Source organism: Bufo gargarizans, chromosome 5 (assembly GCF_014858855.1).
Source record: "Bufo gargarizans isolate SCDJY-AF-19 chromosome 5, ASM1485885v1, whole genome shotgun sequence".
In the NCBI taxonomy this organism is placed as follows: domain Eukaryota; kingdom Metazoa; phylum Chordata; class Amphibia; order Anura; family Bufonidae; genus Bufo; species Bufo gargarizans.
The window spans coordinates 17811304-17830760 of record NC_058084.1 but is presented as its reverse complement, the minus strand read 5'-3'; the positions used below and the strand labels follow the sequence as shown (position 1 = coordinate 17830760).

General features: G+C 41.0%; 1 protein-coding gene across 2 annotated transcripts in view; it reads left to right on the top strand.

The window, feature by feature from the left end:
- Positions 1-19457, top strand: part of ADGRB1 (adhesion G protein-coupled receptor B1) — a 559240-nt gene that overhangs the window by 453172 nt on the left and 86611 nt on the right. The gene's annotated exons all lie outside the window — the stretch shown is intronic.

Sequence of the window (19457 nt, the reverse complement as noted above, 5' to 3'; positions counted from 1 at the left end):
CCTGACTTCTGCTCAGATCCCTTCACTGTCCTTTGGACCGATGATCTGATCAAACTCTGCTGACACTTACCTCAGCTTCCCCCTTACTAAAATTTTGCCTGCCTCCTCTTTGCAACTCAACAGTATCACTTGAGCTGGCTGGGTCAGCTGTCACTATACATAGACCACTCTATGAGGTAGTGGCCTGGTGTTTCCTCTGCAGCAGAGTCCAGATCCATGTTTAAGGTCTAAAGGGGGAAGATTATGGGGCCACTGAGATAATGCCTTTAGGAGTATCCCTAATCCAAATACAGGGGGTTCACACGCGCTCTGTGATACTGCACCAGCCTTGCAATACTTTGATCTGTTGCATCAAGATGTCCCATATTTCCATCTACTTAATCAATTTGATGGTTTTGCCTTTGTTATAAACTTATTTTTTATGGTGACAACTTATTACCAGTTGTTTCAGGCTTTTCAGGCATATTTTTCAGCCATGTCGGTGATGTTAGAGATCAGACCTTTAAAACCGATCAGCCGACCCTTCCATGGGAGCACTTGAGTAGAAGACGAGCATCACGAGAAGCCTCATACCCTACATTTACTCCATAAAGAGAAGCTATTTGTGGTTGATGACACATGCTTGTGGTCTTATTTCTAGAGTTGGAAAGCACACAGGTTAAGCCTGAGATACTCACACACTAGAGCGGCCTCCTGGTGAATCATCTAAGGATTGTGTCTATATTGGCGATTAATTCAGCAGATGGTTTAGAAGCAAATAAAACAGAACGTGAGGTTTTTGGTAGTTGGCTTCTCATGTAGCAGCGATGTGACTCATTATAGTGGATATCTACAATTGCTGTTTATATTTGTTAAGTCCACCCACCCTCCCACTCCTTTATTAGAAATAGATCATGACTGACTCCAGGTGTAGGTGGGCTTTTGGGTTACTGAATCATAGTGGACTCCCTATCTATCTCTACATCCAAATCATCATGTTCTGGTATCTGCTAAATGGTTGAGTAGAGCTGACTCTGGCCCCAGTCTCTTTTTTTCCATTGTATGGTGCCCAGGTCCTTGTTAGCTGGTGTATTTCTCCATCTCCTCATGTCAAGTGGTTGAGCTCTAGTCTTTGGTCCCCTATCTCATGTATAGCAGTTTAATGCATCAGTTCTATATATTCACTGGTAAAATGCAGCAGTACTTAATGCCCATGGGGTTATTGTGGAACCTAAGTCTCCAGTGTGTCCAGTGGGTTGGTGCCCCGAATAGACAACTGTAGTGAGTAAAGCTGGGGGATGCCGTCTGACAACTTCTTTCATCTTTCCATGGGAGTGCTGGAGCACATCTCTGACTTCCTGTATTCTAAACAGTAGGAAGCTGAGTATGACTTCATATTCTCACTAGTGTCTGCTGATCAACTGAAGCTTAAAGTTGGCTTATGGTGAAGAGTTCCTGAATGCCCCAAAAAATGAGGGTTGTTGATGGAAGGGTGAAGAAGACCCTAACATTGACCATTGGTGAAAAGTTATAGCCAACAAATCAGTTTCCTCATGCTCCAATAAATATGAATACTACGAGAAGAATTATGTTGATCACCTCTTCTTTCTTCTTCCTTCTATTTATTTTTCTTCTTTTCATCTTCTTCTTCCTTATTGGCTTATTCTTATAGTCCCTTCTTCTTTATTATTTGTCCCTCTTTTTTTTATTGTTTTGCCTTCTTCTTTCTCAATCTGCCTTCTTCCTTATTTGTCTCCCTTTTTCTGTCTTCTACTTATTTATTCTTCTTCTTTTGTCATTTTTGTCCTTTTTCCTCCATTTTCTTGCCTTTCTTTCTTCTTTTTTCTGCTCCTTTCATTTCATCCTTACTTGCCTTTATTTTTCTTATTCTTCATCTGTCATCTACTTATTTCTTCTTCCTATTTTTGCTTATTCTTATAGTCCCTTCTTCTTCCTTATTATTTGTCCTTCTTTTTAACTGTTTTGCCATCTTCTTTTTTCCATCTGCCTTCTTCTTCCTTATTTGTCTCCCTTTTTTGTATTCTTCCTCTATCTTCAACTTATTTCTTCTTCCTCCTTTGTCATCCTCGTCCTTCTTCCTCCATTACTTGCCTTTCCTTCTTTCTTCTCCTTCCATCTTTATTTTCATTTGTCTTTCTTTTTCTTATTCTTCCTCTGTCTTCTACTTGCTTCCTCTTCTTCCATCGCCGTCGTCTTCTATCTTCTTCCTGATCCTCTTTCTTCATTCTTCTTTTTCCATTTTCTTCCTTCTTCCTCCATCTTCTTCTTCCATCTACTTCATCCTCCCTTTTCTTCTTCTTTCTTCTTTTCTCTTCTTCTACTCGCTTCTTGTTCTTCCTTTTATTATTCTTCTTGCTTCCTTTTCCCTTTCTTCCTTATTCTTCTTGTTCCATTTCCTTTCTTCTTCCTCTGCTTTCTATTTCCTTTCTTTTCTTCCATTTTCTTCTTGTTTCTTTTCTGTCATCCTTCCTCTTCTTTCTTCTCCCTTTTCTTTTTTTTCTTCCTTCCTCTTCTGCCTTCTTCTTTCTCTCCTCATGGATACATCTGCATTGTAAGATGGAAGTTTTCTGTAAATATCTGTAATGCATTGTCGACTACTAATTGCAATCTCTTTCTCATTAACATCACAAGGAAAAGTAAATAGTGTCTGTGCTTTTTCTGGAGCTATGTGTATCCCCCAAAGCCTGAGCCGCCCCCCCCTCCTGATCCTCTGAGATGAGACTGCATTTCAGTTTAACAAAACCTGTGGACATTTTACCAGGATCGGCCGTTAGGGATGAGACTTCCCTGCAATAATATTTCATGGCACAAATCCTCTGCAGCTCCAGGAAATATCTCTGCACTTTCTGCATAGTGGCTCCCGTTATTATAGACACTTAATTTTGTTTGTTTGCATGTTCATTATGCGAGTCCCCCAGGTCGTATTAATCACCTTATATAACCCAGTCTCTGTCACATCTCGGCTACCTCACTGCTCACCAGGCCGCTTTTCCGATGGTTCTTCCCTCTGCAGAGGGAAAGAGATATAATGAGGAGAGGAAGGGAAAGCTGCAAACATCTCCACGTATCATCAATCAGACGCAGCGGGGGATTCTTGCCTCTTACTTTGTCTAATGATGTGAGAAGGAGCGAGTAGCGCAGCTCTTTTTCCTTTGATTACTTCTAGGGACTCACAAAACAAAACTTGGAGAAAATAAACCAACAGATGACACCAGAAGGTGACATGACACAGTGGCCTCGGCCTAGCAAAACCACCTGACTTGTTACCTAGATCTAAGTCTTTGTATGAATAGGCATATGGCGAGGAAGGAGAAGGACCATATCACAAACATAATTAAAGTGACTCCAACTGCTGGCCCTTTATGTGCAGAACCGGGTTCTAAATGGGGCCAAGGGTGCATGTACCATTCACACAGTCACCTAGCCTTCCAAGGCTGCTGAGACCACTGCTTGGCTGCTGTAGTGATGAATTTCCTGCGGTGAAGGTCCGAGAAAGGGTCCTAGAACCAAAATCCATCCCCACCCAGATATTGATTGAACAATCTGAAACCAGTGCGTGGAAAGTAGTAGATTGGAACAAGGTCCCACAGCGGCATCTTGGCCTGCTTCACTACTAGTTGTGGGCACAAGTCTACAACCAATTGGACCTTCAGATGGACAACTTTCAATCGTGACAAGAATTTGTTAAAATAAGAAACTTGCAAATGTTATTTTTATAGGGTCACATAGCGATTATATTTGGGGGCCAGCAGCATTATTATCCACTTAGTCAATGTACCTAAGCCATGTTGTGAGATAGCTGCTCAGATGATGTATCTAAGCCTATCATGGGTAATACTGTGCTAAAGTGCAGTATCTAAACCATATTGTATTGTCCCCTAAACCTTTGCTATGGGATTAGTTTTTTTTGTTTCTAAAAGTCTTGCGCAATAAACGATAGACTCAAGCTCTCAACTCCACATCACTTCATTGCATAATGCTGCTTCAGTGCAATGTCTAAACTAATTGGCAAGTGACATTCCTTGTGACTTGCTAATTAGCGAGGGAGCCATGTTGGTGAGACACAGCCCCCCCTACATACACCACACTTTCTCACTTTTTAATTAGATCGCACTTGTTATCTGTAAAAATGATGATGGCGACAGCTATGAGATTTCTGAGAAGCACGAGACGATTGAGCACATGAACAAATACCGAAAGATGAATATTGTGTTCAGTTCTTCATCAGTAACAAGAATATAACTACTATAATACTGCTCCTATGTACAAGACTATAACTACTATAATACTGCTCCTATGTACAAGAATATAACTACTATAATACTGCCTCCTATGTACAAGAATATACCTACTATAATACTGCTCCTATGTACAAGAATATAACTACTATAATACTGCCTCCTATGTACAAGAATATAACTACTATAATACTGCTCCTATGTACAAGAATATAACTACTATAATACTGCTCCTATGTACAAGACTATAACTACTATAATACTGCCTCCTATGTACAAAAATATAACTACTATAATACTGCCCCTATGTACAAGGATATAACTACTATAATACTGCTCCTATATACAAGAATATAACTAATATAATACTGCTCCTATATACAAGAATATAACTAATATAATACTGCTCCTATGTACAAGAATATAACTACTATAATACTGCTCCTATGTACAAGACTATAACTACTATAATACTGCTCCTATATACAAGAATATAACTACTATAATACTGCTCCTATATACAAGAATATAACTAATATAATACTGCTCCTATGTACAAGAATATAACTACTATAATACTGCCTCCTATGTATAAGAATATAAGTACTATAATACTGCCTTATATATACAAGAATATAACTACTATAATACTGCTCCTATGTACAAGAATATAACTAATATAATACTGCATCCTATGTACATGAATATAACTACTATAATACTGCTCCTATGTACAAGAATATAACTACTATAATACTGCTCCTCTGTACAAGAATATAACTCCTATAATACTGCTCCTATGTACAAGAATATAACTACTATAATACTGCTCCTATGTACAAGAATATACCTACTATAATACTGCCTCCTATGTACAAGAATATAACTACTATAATACTGCCTTACTGCCTCCTATGTACAAGAATATAACTACTATAATACTGCTCCTATATACAAGAATATAACTACTATAATACTGCCTCCTATGTACAAGAATATACCTACTATAATACTGCCTCCTATGTACAAGAATATAACTACTATAATACTGCTCCTATGTACAAGAATATAACTACTATAATACTGCTCCTATATACAAGAATATAACTAATATAATACTGCTCCTATGTACAAGAATATAACTACTATAATACTGCCTCCTATGTATAAGAATATAAGTACTATAATACTGCCTTATATATACAAGAATATAACTACTATAATACTGCTCCTATGTACAAGAATATAACTAATATAATACTGCATCCTATGTACATGAATATAACTACTATAATACTGCTCCTATGTACAAGACTATAACTACTATAATACTGCTCCTATGTACAAGAATATAACTACTATAATACTGCCTTATAGTATTATAATATAACTACTATAATACTGCTCCTATGTACAAGAATATAACTACTATAATACTGCCTCCTATGTACAAGAATATAACTACTATAATACTGCTCCTATGTACAAGAATATAACTACTATAATACTGCTCCTATATACAAGAATATAACTAATATAATACTGCTCCTATGTACAAGAATATAACTACTATAATACTGCCTCCTATGTATAAGAATATAAGTACTATAATACTGCCTTATATATACAAGAATATAACTACTATAATACTGCTCCTATGTACAAGAATATAACTAATATAATACTGCATCCTATGTACATGAATATAACTACTATAATACTGCTCCTATGTACAAGACTATAACTACTATAATACTGCTCCTATGTACAAGAATATAACTACTATAATACTGCCTTATAGTATAATAATATAACTACTATAATACTGCTCCTATGTACAAGAATATAACTACTATAATACTGCCTCCTATGTACAAGAATATAACTACTATAATACTGCTCCTATGTACAAGAATATAACTACTATGATACTGCTCCTATATACAAGAATATAACTAATATAATACTGCTCCTATGTACAAGAATATAACTACTATAATACTGCCTCCTATGTATAAGAATATAAGTACTATAATACTGCCTTATATATACAAGAATATAACTACTATAATACTGCTCCTATGTACAAGAATATAACTAATATAATACTGCATCCTATGTACATGAATATAACTACTATAATACTGCTCCTATGTACAAGACTATAACTACTATAATACTGCTCCTATGTACAAGAATATAACTACTATAATACTGCCTTATAGTATAATAATATAACTACTATAATATTGCATCCTAGTAGAAGAATATAACTACTATAATACTACCTCCATGTAGAAGAATATAACTACTATAATACTGCCTCCATGTAGAAGAATATAACTACTATAATACTGCCTCATATGTAGAAGAATATAACTACTATAATACTGCGCCTATGTACAAGAATATAGCTACAATAATACTGCCTCCTATGTACAAGAATATAACTACTATAATACTGCTCCTATGTACAAGAATATAACTACTATAATACTGCCTTATAGTATAATAATATAACTACTATAATATTGCATCCTAGTAGAAGAATATAACTACTATAATACTGCTCCTATGTACAATATTATAGCTACTATAATACTGCCTCCTATGTACAAGAATATAACTACTATAATACTGCCTCCAAGTACAAGAATATAACTACTATAATACTGCTCTTATGTACAAGACTATAACTACTATAATACTGCCTCCTATGTACAAGAATATAACTACTATAATACTGCTCTTATGTACAAGAATATAACTACTATAATACTGCCTCCTATGTACAAGAATATAACTACTATAATACTGCTCCTATGTACAAGAATATAACTACTATAATACTGCCCCTATGTATAAGAATATAACTACTATAATACTGCTCCTATGTACAATAATATAGCTACTATAATACTGCCTCCTAGTAGAAGAATATAACTACTATAATACTGCCTCCATGTAGAAGAATATAACTACTATAATACTGCTCCTATGTACAAGAATATAACTACTATAATACTGCCTCCTAGTAGATGAATATAACTAGTATAATACTGCCCTAACGTGAAATTTACATTATGTATTGTGAATTCAGTATTTAGTAATCTTAGTCTTGCCTTCGGTACCTTTGGCACGTCTTCAGGACTTCCGTGCACAAGAACATTACATTTACACCTGGAAGATTTTAGATTTCCGGTGAAATGTTTGTCAATTTCCTGGCGTTCTTCTAGATAAATGTGTCCAGCCATGGAAGTCTCACCCACTGCATTTCCCCTTCTGATTTCTCCAATCTCAGTAGAAGCGGCAAGGGTTTTGGGAAATAAAAAGAGACACAAACTTTGTGGGAAAATACGACGTATACCAGAAATTGCAGCCTGGCAGAGAAGTTTGATACATTGCCCCGATAGGTAAGAGTAGGTGAATGGAGCTTCTTAAAGTCATCACAGTAGGATTTTGAATTAAGTAAGAAAACTTGAAGGTTTGTGTCCCTTTAAGCCCAATATTGATTCTTAATAATCTCAGACCTCCTTTTACTCTTGTATTTGAGGACAAAGCTCTGCTCATGATCGGTTTAAGCCCGGCTCTGTTTCTTCCCTTGGTGTTGGTCAATCACAGTTTTGTGGTCCTACCTCCATCTGGTTCCTCAGAGATTTTAGAGTTTCTCGTACACCATAACACAAAACCACTCATCACAATGCAGGAAAATATAAAACACCGAATTGTACTCATGTACTGTGATTATGAGAGGTCATTACTTTTGACATTTTAAACTCTCCACTCCCCTCGGTCCATGTTCCATCATGGGAATAACCACAGAGTGGAAAATCTGAGAGTCCTCCAGGTTTTGGGTGTGAAACAATAGAAGGTAAAGAGTCATTGCAGTGTGGAGCTGGGGACACCTGTTGTGGACGATTAAGCTGCACAATGGCAATGTACTTTTTTTCGGCAAGATTTGGGCATGAGTCAAGTGCCTTTTCTTATTTCGTTGAGTGGCTTCATGTAGCTTAATGGTGGCCTCAAAGGTTTTGTGTTTCCACCATCTCTACAGCTTCTACAGTATTTACAAGGTTTGACATTTCAGGATTGTGAATTGCGCGGGTTTCTTTTTTTCTTATCTTTTTTTCTTTTCTAGGTTTTACCATTCCTATCATAACCCAAGTGAGTCTAATTTTGAATTATTTCACCAGACGGTATGGTAGAAGGTCTTGGAGGGTCATGAACCAAGACGACCACCACAATCACACATAGACAAGAGAGGACATATAGGAAAAATCAAACCCATTTCTTTAATATCTCACCGTGTAGATCACCCATCTAGCATTCTCTACCTTCACCTTCTTGTCAACTAATCTTACCCTGACAGTGGAATAGGCTCATTTTATACAAGTTTACTCCACCCATGAAGAAGAAGAAGAAAGAGTTTGACATAGTTGCTCACCAAAAAGCTGGTAGCCTGCAAGGTACATATGTTCTTGGGTTTCCAGTTTCTTTTTAAGCCAGATGGAAACAAATAAAATCAGTAAAACTAGTCTTATAACTTCTGCAAAGCTTCCTATGTAAGTGCTCTGATGGCTCCTAGTGGGAGGAGCAGTTGTGTTTCCTTTACTTGATATTTAAAAGGAATCTTTCCGTAGCGGCCTATACCTGTTGAACTATTTGCATAGACACGTTGCTGTAGTTCATCTGATTAAAATGCTGTTTTCCACTTTCTAATCTGAGGCTCCATTCCCAAGTTTTTCCTAGCATGCAAAAGAGGCATTTGGGGCAACAAGGGCATCACCATTACTCTCATTGCACCCAAATTCTGTTCCTTTCTGTTTTTTCTCCCTACTTTACCACTTTGATTGACAGGGACAGGCACTGGTACTGGCAAACCAGTAAGAAAGAGAGGGTCTGGCCACAGAAAGGAGTGGAGTTTGGATATAACTAGAGCAATGGTGACACTGTCTGTGCACCAAACTTCTGATTTGCATTTTAGTAAACAGTTTCTTAACCCGGGAACGGAGTCTCAGATGAACAAAAGAAAAACAGGACTTTAGTCACGTGAAGTACCGCTATGTGTCTACAGTATGCAAATAGTTGGATAGGGAGGTCCCTGATAATAAACTCTTTTTAAGGGTTTTTTGGGAGGCCTCATAGGTTCAGGTTTTGGTTGTTCCTTCGGGGATTATTGTTCCTTTGTGGGTTTATTTTTTTACTTGTGAGGACCTTATAGATTATGTTTTTGAGAGCTTTGTGGGTCCTGTCTTTGTGATTTTGTAGAATCAGTTTTGCAACTTTTTGAAAACCGGTGAGTCTTTGGGGCTTTTAGTTTCAGATTTGAGCCTATTTGGGGGAATTGGAAGGTAAAATTTTGTACATTCTCTTTTGTAACTTTTTAAAATCTAGATGTTTCAGTTTAGGGCTGTTGTGGGACTCTTGGGGCCAGAATCATGCTCCATGTGTGAACATGAGCCTCCTTTCTGGACTTGCAGGAGCGCACGGCATTCTCATGATTTATAACGCTGTGTGCCTCTGCTTGACCTTAATGCTGCAGAATCATAGTGACAGCTATATGTATCTGTAAGGTGAAGCAGAGACACACAGCATTATAAATCATGATAATGCCTTGTGCTCCTGCAAGTCTAGAATGGAGAACCCCCTGCGGATCAACCGGAAGTCCTCAGCGCTCCTGTGAGCACAGCGCCGTACATTGTATAGCGGTTGTGCTCGGTATCGCACTCGGCCCCTTTCATTTCAAGGTCATTAACAGTAAAATACCAGAAAAGCCCTTTAAAATTTTGATACTTTTGAAAGTGCAGTTCTTTTGGATTGTTAGATGGTTTGTAGAACAGTTTTTTAATGTTCTCAGTTTGGGATTTTTTGGTGTTTGTAGGGTCTGTGCCTGGGATTCGTTCATCGCAGGATGCAGCAGCGTCGCTCTACCTTTGATGTATATTAATGTCAAATAATGTTTCCACTTGGTCTGAAGCTTAAGAGCTAAATGGATCATGTCTTAGGTAGCTGTCAGGTCTGAATAAGCTGTCTTTTTGATGTGCTGCATGAGGCCTTGCAGGACGAAAGACTCATCAATGGAATTACACACAGGACGTGAGATTAGACGTCATGTGACTTCAATGGCCGTTACTCCCCTCTATAATCGAAAGCCAAGCGCCCTGGATGTCTAATGGTAAGTCAATCATGTCCTGAAGCCATTCCTGTCCTGCACTAGATGTGAGGACTAGGCGGCCTGTGAGCCGCTGCTGTCCTACATGGACAAGTCCTATCACTGCATCTGCAGCTACACGGGGCATCCAAAAAGTCTTCAGACCCTTAACTTTTTTACATTTTGCTCTCTTGCTCCTTGTGCTATAAATTCCCCCAACATCCGATACGGAGAAAGTGAGGACAGAAGGTTAGAGACCTTTACTGGTTTATTAAGAGGTTAAGCTACAATCGTGCATTGACATAAGTATTCAGCCCCTTTACTCAGGAGATAAGTATTCATCCCCTTTACTCGAGACATAAGTCTTCAGCCCCTTTTCCCAGGACGTAAGTATTCAGCCCCTTTACTGGGGACATAAGTCTTCAGCCCCTTTTCCCAGGACGTAAGTATTCAGCCCCTTTTCCCAGGACATAAGTATTCAGCCCCTTTACCCAGGACATAAGTCTTCAGCCCCTTTACCCAGGACATAAGTATTCAGCCCCTTTACCCAGGACATAAGTATTCAGCCCCTTTACCCAGGACATAAGTATTCAGCCCCTTTACTCAGGACATAAGTATTCAGCCCCTTTACCCAGGACATAAGTATTCAGCCCCTTTACCCAGGACATAAGTATTCAGCCCCTTTACTCAGGACATAAGTATTCATCCCCTTTACTCAGGAACTAAGTATTTAGCCCCTTTACTCAGGAGATAAGTATTCAGCCCCTTTACCCAGGACATAAGTATTCAGCCCCTTTACTCAGGAGATAAGTATTCATCCCCTTTACTCAGGACATAAGTCTTCAGCCCCTTTACTCGGGACATAAGTATTCAGCCCCTTTACCCAGGACATAAGTCTTCAGCCCCTTTACCCAGGACATAAGTCTTCAGCCCCTTTACCCAGGACATAAGTATTCAGCCCCTTTACCCAGGACATAAGTATTCAGCCCCTTTACCCAGGACATAAGTATAAAGCCCCTTTACCCAGGACATACGTATTCAGCCCCTTTACTCAGGACATAAGTATTCAGCCCCTTTCCCCAGGGCATAAGTATTCATCCCCTTTACCCAGGACATAAGTATTCAGCCCCTTTACCCAGGACATAAGTATTCAGCCCCTTTACCCAGGACATAGGTATTCTGTTGGTTTCCTCAGGACTTAGGTGAAGCCCCTTTGGCAGTGATTCCAGCCTCCAGTCTTCTTTACAATGATGCCAGAAGGTTCTCACCTGGATCTTGGTATTTTCGGCCATTATTCTCTGCAGATCCACTCCAGCTCTGTCAGGTTGGACGGGGGCCGTCGGTGGACAGCCATTTTCAGGTCTATCCAGAGATGTTCCATTGGGTTCAAGGCTCTGGTTGGGCCACTCAATTGTATTAGCTAAGTTTGTTTTTCTTTTTGCCTGGAATTGTCTCCAGACCTGCTGGTTCCTGTAGTTCTGACTTCATGGCTTGCTAGGCTTGTAGGACCCTGTGGTCGTTTTCCTCACATGCACAGATCGGTTCCTCCAGCCTTGCAGACCCCCTGCTGCTCTATTACCGGGGTTAGCTTTTCCCTGTGTTTGCCGCAGTGAAACAAATTCTCTGTTGACTGAAATCTAATTGTCTCCTCTTGCATTGAGCGGTGCAGATATAAATCCCTTCCTCTCCTACATGGCGCACATTGAAGGCCTGAGAAAGTTTGGGGGAATCGATGGGAATTCAATAAAGTTGCTTTAGATAGAAGACTCCATTGAGATGTATCACAGGAAAACTACTTGTTTCCTTTCTCCAGTCATTATAGGTTATTACACTGTGTCTTGGTGAAGATCGGATACTGAGTTATCAGATGATAGATTTGTGGCATTTGAAAGTGAAAAAGTTTAATCATCCAGTGGCCAGGACACTGGATAGACGTAGCGGTGTACGGTGCATAGAGATGGCGTTACTGGAGAGAACTTCATCCTCTGAATGGAGAAGAATGGATGGTCCTAGAAGTAAAAGCCAAGACACGGGGTGAAGATTATTGCTCCGATGGACATTGTTTTTATTAGTCAGAAATTGGTGCCCTAATGATAATGCGTGCAGCGGAGGAAAATGTGCCCATTCACATTGGGGGGCGGTGTGCAGGGCTACCTTCAGAAATTAGGAACCGTGTGCCTCCCTTCCAGGCCCTTTTCACATTCATAGCCATAAACGATAGATAGATATGAGATTTAGAAGATTTAGAATTCCATCAAGTTGTTTATGGGTTAAATGAAGGTAAAAACGCACTGTTGCTATTTGCGCATTTTAGCCGTCATAGATCATATATCATGCACTATGCTGTGCCGCTTCTTATTTCAGGGATACCAAATACTGTATTTTTTATATTTAATAGTAGGTCTGTTACAAAAACATTTATTGTAATGGTTTTTGCTGCATTTTGTTTTTAATTAACATTAACTTTGTACAAAAATGTAAATTTTACCAAGAAAACCTATAAAGTGAAAGTTCCATTTTTCTGCCATCCCTGCTGAGAATGGAACCTTAGTCGTCCTTATAGCAGGCAGAATACTTATCACTACACTATAGACCTGCTCTGCTGTAAGGAAGGGATTTTCTGTGCTTTACAATAAAACTACTAAACACTAGTGATATTCATTTACCGTATTTGTCGCCCTATAAAACGCACCTAGGTTTTTGAGAAGGAAAATAAGAAAAAAAATATTTTTAACCAAAAGGTGTGCTTTTGGTGGGTTTTGAACTAATGGTGGTCTGTGGATGACACTATTATGGGGGATCTGTGGATGACACTGTTATGGGGGCATCTGTGGATGACACTGTTATGGGGGCATCTGTGGATGACACTGTTATGGGGGCATCTGTGGATGACACTGTTATGGGGGATCTGTGGATGACACACTGTTATGGGGGATCTGTTGATGACACACTGTTATTGGGGATCTGTTGATGACACACTGTTATGGGGGGATCTGTGGATGACACTGTTATGGGGGGATCTGTGGATGACACTGTTATGGGGGATCTGTGGATGACACTGTTATGGGGGATCTGTTGATGCACTGTTATGGGGGATCTGTTGATGATGCACTGTTATGGGGGATCTGTTGATGATGCACTGTTATGGGGGATCTGTGAATGACACACTGTTATGGGGGATCTGTGGATGACACACTGTTATGGGGGATCTGTGGATGACACAGTGTTATGGGGATCTGTGGATGACACACTGTTATGGGGGATCTGTGGATGGCACACTGTTATGGGGGATCTGTGGATGACACTGTTATGGGGGATCTGTGGATGACACTGTTATGGGGGATCTGTGGAGGACGCTGTTATGGGGGATCTGTGGATAGCACTGTTATGGGGCATCTGTGGATAGCACTGTTATGGGGGCATCTGTGGATGACACTGTTATGGGGGATCTGTGGATGACACACTGTTTTGGGGGATCTGTGGATGACACACTCTTTTGGGGGATCTGTGGATGACACACTGTTTTTGGGGATCTGTGGATGACACTGTTATGGGGGATCTGTGGATGACACTGTTATGGGGGATCTGTTGATGATGCACTGTTATGGGGAATCTGTGGATGACACTGTTATGGGGGATCTGTTGATGACACACTGTTATGGGGATCTGAATGAAGCAGGCGCGTGACGTAGTGAGTTACGCTGCCGCCGCCCGCTCGGCCTCCTGCCTGCTACAGAAGATTGTAGTAAGTACTACAGGATGGATTGCACATGATTTCTATAGTTTAACATTGCCTACAGGTAAGATATGATTACTACAGTGAGCGGGGCCCGGTGTAATAGAATACAGTGACTGCATCGGGCCCCGCTGCCATTACAAAACCAGATGCCGGCCCCCAGCCCCTCCTCCCTCCCCGCTGATACACCCGCTGGCCGCAGTGTGTCAGTGTAAATTGCAGCATTCACCCCATAAGACGCACTGCTATTTTGCCCCCACTTTTGGGGGGGAAAAGGTGCGTCTTATAGGGCGAAAAATACGGTAATATTTTGTCTGTGCAGATAACAGTAAGACTAGTTAGTGGCTTTTTAGGCACAGAAAACCATATCCTTACAGAAGAGCAGAGTAGAGGTAAGTCTCCTCCTAGCCGTACGGAAGGTCTGGGGTGCAATTTCTAGTGGAAAATAAACCATTGCAATGCTTGTGTTTTTCTAATCAAAGGGTTTTTTAAGATTTAAATACTGATGATCTATTCTCTGGATAGGTCATCGGTACCTAATTGGGGCGAGTCTGACACCCGGGACCCCCCGCCGATCAGCTGTTTGGGAGGGCACCGATACTCCTGCGAGCGCCACAGCCTTCCCCCTGCTCACCTAGCACAGCGCCGCACGATGTATAGTGGCCGTGCTTGGTATCGCAGCTCAGCCCCATTCACTGCACCTAGACCAGTGATGGCTAACCTCCGGCACTCCAGCTGTGGTGAAACTACCACTCCCAGCATGCTCCATTCCTTTCTGTGGAGTTCTGAAAACAGCCAAGCAAATGTGCATCTTGGGAGTTGTAGTTTTACCACAAGGAGTGCCGGAGGTTAGCCATCACAGAACCTGGGCCACGTGACTGATGAACGTGTCATCATTCAGACTAGGGACAGCTGAGAGGAGGTCGCATGGCAGTATTTTTTTGTTTCCATATGACGGTATTATGTGGGTCGTATGTGTCAATATTGTCTTGTAATTACATGTTGGTATTACAAGGGGTTGTATATGGATGTACAGTATTGTCTATGTGGCTTATACAGTCTATGGCAGTATATACAGTATAGAGCCTTGTATATGTCAGTATTATGTTGTTAGGATATGGTGGTATTAAGTGGGATGTATATGGCAGTATTATCTTGTTACTAGATGTTGGTATTATGTGGGTTGTATATGGCAATATTGGTGGCACTACGTGGGTTATATATGGAGGTACAATCTTGCGTTGTTACTATCTGGTGGTATTACGTGGGATGTACATTATATTGCCGCATTGTCTTATTACTATCTGGTGGTATTATGTAGATTATATAATACAGCACTGTGCTGTTACTGTATGGTGGTATGTGGATTGTATATTGCAGTATTATCTTCTTACCATATGGCGGTATTAGGTTGTCTTACATTATGTACAAAACTATCCAAACATAGTAGAGTTGTCGAGGGGAGGGAGGGGTTAAAATTCCTGGCGATGTGGGGCAGCGTCGCCTACCTCGCCACCCCAGCTTTTTAACCCTTCACTTGCTGTGGTCAATAATGACTGCGGCATCTAGTGAACGCTGTAAAAATGACCTCCTCACCCCCCCAAAAAAAATTTATTTTTATTTTAGGCCACAAATAATTTATTTTACATTTTTTCAATATATTATATGGAACGGTAAAATGATTCAAAAATGCAACTCAACCTGAAAAAGGAAAAGCTGTCGTCTCATGCAGCTGAGCTGATGAAAAAATAAAAACGTTACGTCTCAGGGAAGACGGGGAGGAAAAAATTGTCCTGGTGCTTAAGGGGTTAATAGGAGTGATTATTTCTATTGATGGCCAAAGGACACAGGAGAGCTGAGATGTAGACAGGGACGTGGCGGCAGCTGGCCTGGGCGTCCATATGTGCTTGGGTGGTCTCGGGGGTCTACAGCTGGGGGGCGGTAATGTCCTGACTTGGCTATGAGGCCCTAAAATCTCCATAGAAATGGATTGGAATGCAAAATGTTAAAATTTTATCAAAATGAAAAAAAAAACAATTAAAAAAAATGTTGCTGTTCAGATGAACGGACGCCCGAGCACACGGAGAACTGGAGAAGATTCCTGATCCAGGGGAAAGAAACTGCAAATTATTTCCCCAAAACAGATGTCTGAGGTTTGGAAGCCAAAAAACCCTCCCTGGAGACCTCCAGCCGCCCCCGTCCGGGGCTCATCCTCTTATGGGATTAATGCAGCGCCGCAGCTTCAGGAATCAGATGTCACAGAAAATGTGACAGGAAAACCGTGGCCCGAGGTTCTAAAGTAATTACCGCAGGTCACGGAAGGAAAAACCGCAACCTACAGCGTTTACAGGAGCCGGGGAGGAGATTTATAGAGAGATAGATGTAATGTGCACAGATATACCGTGGAGTATATACATTATAAATGTACTTTATAGAGATGAATAGTGAAATAAATTGATGTTCACAGAGGTACAGAGACGTGTAGTGAGGTGCAGAGATATACAGAGGTACAGAGACGTGTAGTGAGGTGCAGAGATATAGAGAGGTACAGAGACGTGTAGTGAGGTGCAGAGATATATAGAGGTACAGAGACGTGTAGTGAGGTGCAGAGATATACAGAGGTACAGAGACGTGTAGTGAGGTGCAGAGATATAGAGAGGTACAGAGACGTGTAGTGAGGTGCAGAGATATAGAGAGGTACAGAGACGTGTAGTGAGGTGCAGAGATATAGAGAGGTACAGAGACGTGTAGTGAGGTGCAGAGATATAGAGAGGTACAGAGATGTGTAGTGAGGTGCAGAGATATACAGGGGTACAGAGACGTGTAGTGAGGTGCAGAGATATATAGAGGTACAGAGACGTGTAGTGAGGTGCAGAGATATATAGAGGTACAGAGACGTGTAGTGAGGTGCAGAGATATATAGAGGTACAGAGACATGTAGTGAGGTGCAGAGATATATAGAGGTACAGAGACGTGTAGTGAGGTGCAGAGATATATAGAGGTACAGAGACGTGTAGTGAGGTGCAGAGATATACAGAGGTACAGAGACGTGTAGTGAGGTGCAGAGATATACAGAGGTACAGAGACGTTTAGTGAGGTGCAGAGATATACAGAGGTACAGAGACGTGTAGTCAGTGAGGTACAGAGATCTGTAGATGAGTATAGAGATAGATGGAGATAGAGAGGTACAGAGACCTGTAGTCAGTGAGGTACAGAGACGTGTAGTGAGGTGCAGAGATATATAGAGGTACAGAGACGTGTAGTGAGGTGCAGAGATATATAGAGGTACAGAGACGTGTAGTGAGGTGCAGAGATATACAGAGGTACAGAGACGTGTAGTGAGGTGCAGAGATATACAGAGGTACAGAGACGTTTAGTGAGGTGCAGAGATATACAGAGGTACAGAGACGTGTAGTCAGTGAGGTACAGAGATCTGTAGATGAGTATAGAGATAGATGGAGATAGAGAGGTACAGAGACCTGTAGTCAGTGAGGTACAGAGACGTGTAGTGAGGTGCAGAGATATATAGAGGTACAGAGACGTGTAGTGAGGTGCAGAGATATATAGAGGTACAGAGACGTGTAGTGAGGTGCAGAGATATACAGAGGTACAGAGACGTGTAGTGAGGTGCAGAGATATACAGAGGTACAGAGACGTTTAGTGAGGTGCAGAGATATACAGAGGTACAGAGACGTGTAGTCAGTGAGGTACAGAGATCTGTAGATGAGTATAGAGATAGATGGAGATAGAGAGGTACAGAGACCTGTAGTCAGTGAGGTACAGAGACGTGTAGTGAGGTGCAGAGATATATAGAGGTACAGAGACGTGTAGTGAGGTGCAGAGATATATAGAGGTACAGAGACGTGTAGTGAGGTGCAGAGATATATAGAGGTACAGAGACGTGTAGTGAGGTGCAGAGATATAGAGAGGTACAGAGACGTGTAGTGAGGTGCAGAGATATATAGAGGTACAGAGACGTGTAGTGAGGTGCAGAGATATATAGAGGTACAGAGACGTGTAGTGAGGTGCAGAGATATATAGAGGTACAGAGACGTGTAGTGAGGTGCAGAGATATATAGAGGTACAGAGACGTGTAGTGAGGTGCAGAGATATATAGAGGTACAGAGACGTGTAGTGAGGTGCAGAGATATAGAGAGGTACAGAGACGTGTAGTGAGGTGCAGAGATATATAGAGGTACAGAGACGTGTAGTGAGGTGCAGAGAATTTGCCTCTCGTGGGGCAGAAATAAAACGGGCGCACCAGACGCTGACCTTATTGAACGTCCGCAGGGTGATGACAAATCGGTGTAAAACTGAAGGAGTTGCTGATAAAGTTGCTGATACTTTTATATATTACAAACTGACCTGTAATAAACCGGCAGCAAACCTGGGCCCTCAGGGTGCTCCGAGCCCCTACATTTCTAGGCATGAAAGGGTTAAATGACATGTATTATAGGTAGTGTGAGACGCTGACCGGGTCCCCCAGCTGCATGGTGACCCCGAACTCTTCTAGAGACACAGATGCCATATAAAGCGCCCATCTCCCGCACAGCAGAGCCCCCCCCCCCCCTCTCCCTCCTCATCCAGGTCCCTGGTTTCCTAGAATTTCTGATCTCTCCTGTTACTATCCAGACCTCATTATCTCTGCTTTGCCAGATGTAGCAGAGCTGAATATTCCTAATCTAACTCAATGAGGATGCATTTTTGTGCAATGTGATGATACAGTAGGTTTTAATTGCAGTCCTATGTAACACCACAGGTAGCACAGTGATAACTCTCTGAGTACAGATAATGTAGTAGATGTCACCTGCAGTCCTATGTAACACCACAGGCAACACAGTGATAACTCTCTGAGTACAGATAATGTAGTAGAAGTCCCCTGCAGTCCTATGTAACACCACATATAACACAGTGATACCTCTCTGAGTACAGATAATGTAGTAGATGTCACCTGCAGTCCTATGTAACACCACAGATAACACAGAGATAACACTCTGAGTATAGATAATGCAGTAGATGTCACCTGCAGTCCTATGTAACACCACAGATAACACAGTGATAACTCTCTGAGTACAGATAATGTAGTAGATGTCACCTGCAGCCCTATGTAACACCACAGATAACACAATGATGCCTCTCTGTGTACAGATAATGCAGTAGATGTCACCTGCAGTCCTATGTAACACCACAGAAAACACAGGGATACCTCTCTGGTTACAGATAATGTAGTAGATGTCACCTGCAGTCCTATGTAACACCACAGATAACACAGGGATACCTCTCTGGTTACAGATAATGTAGCAGATGTCACCTGCAGTCCTATGTAACACCA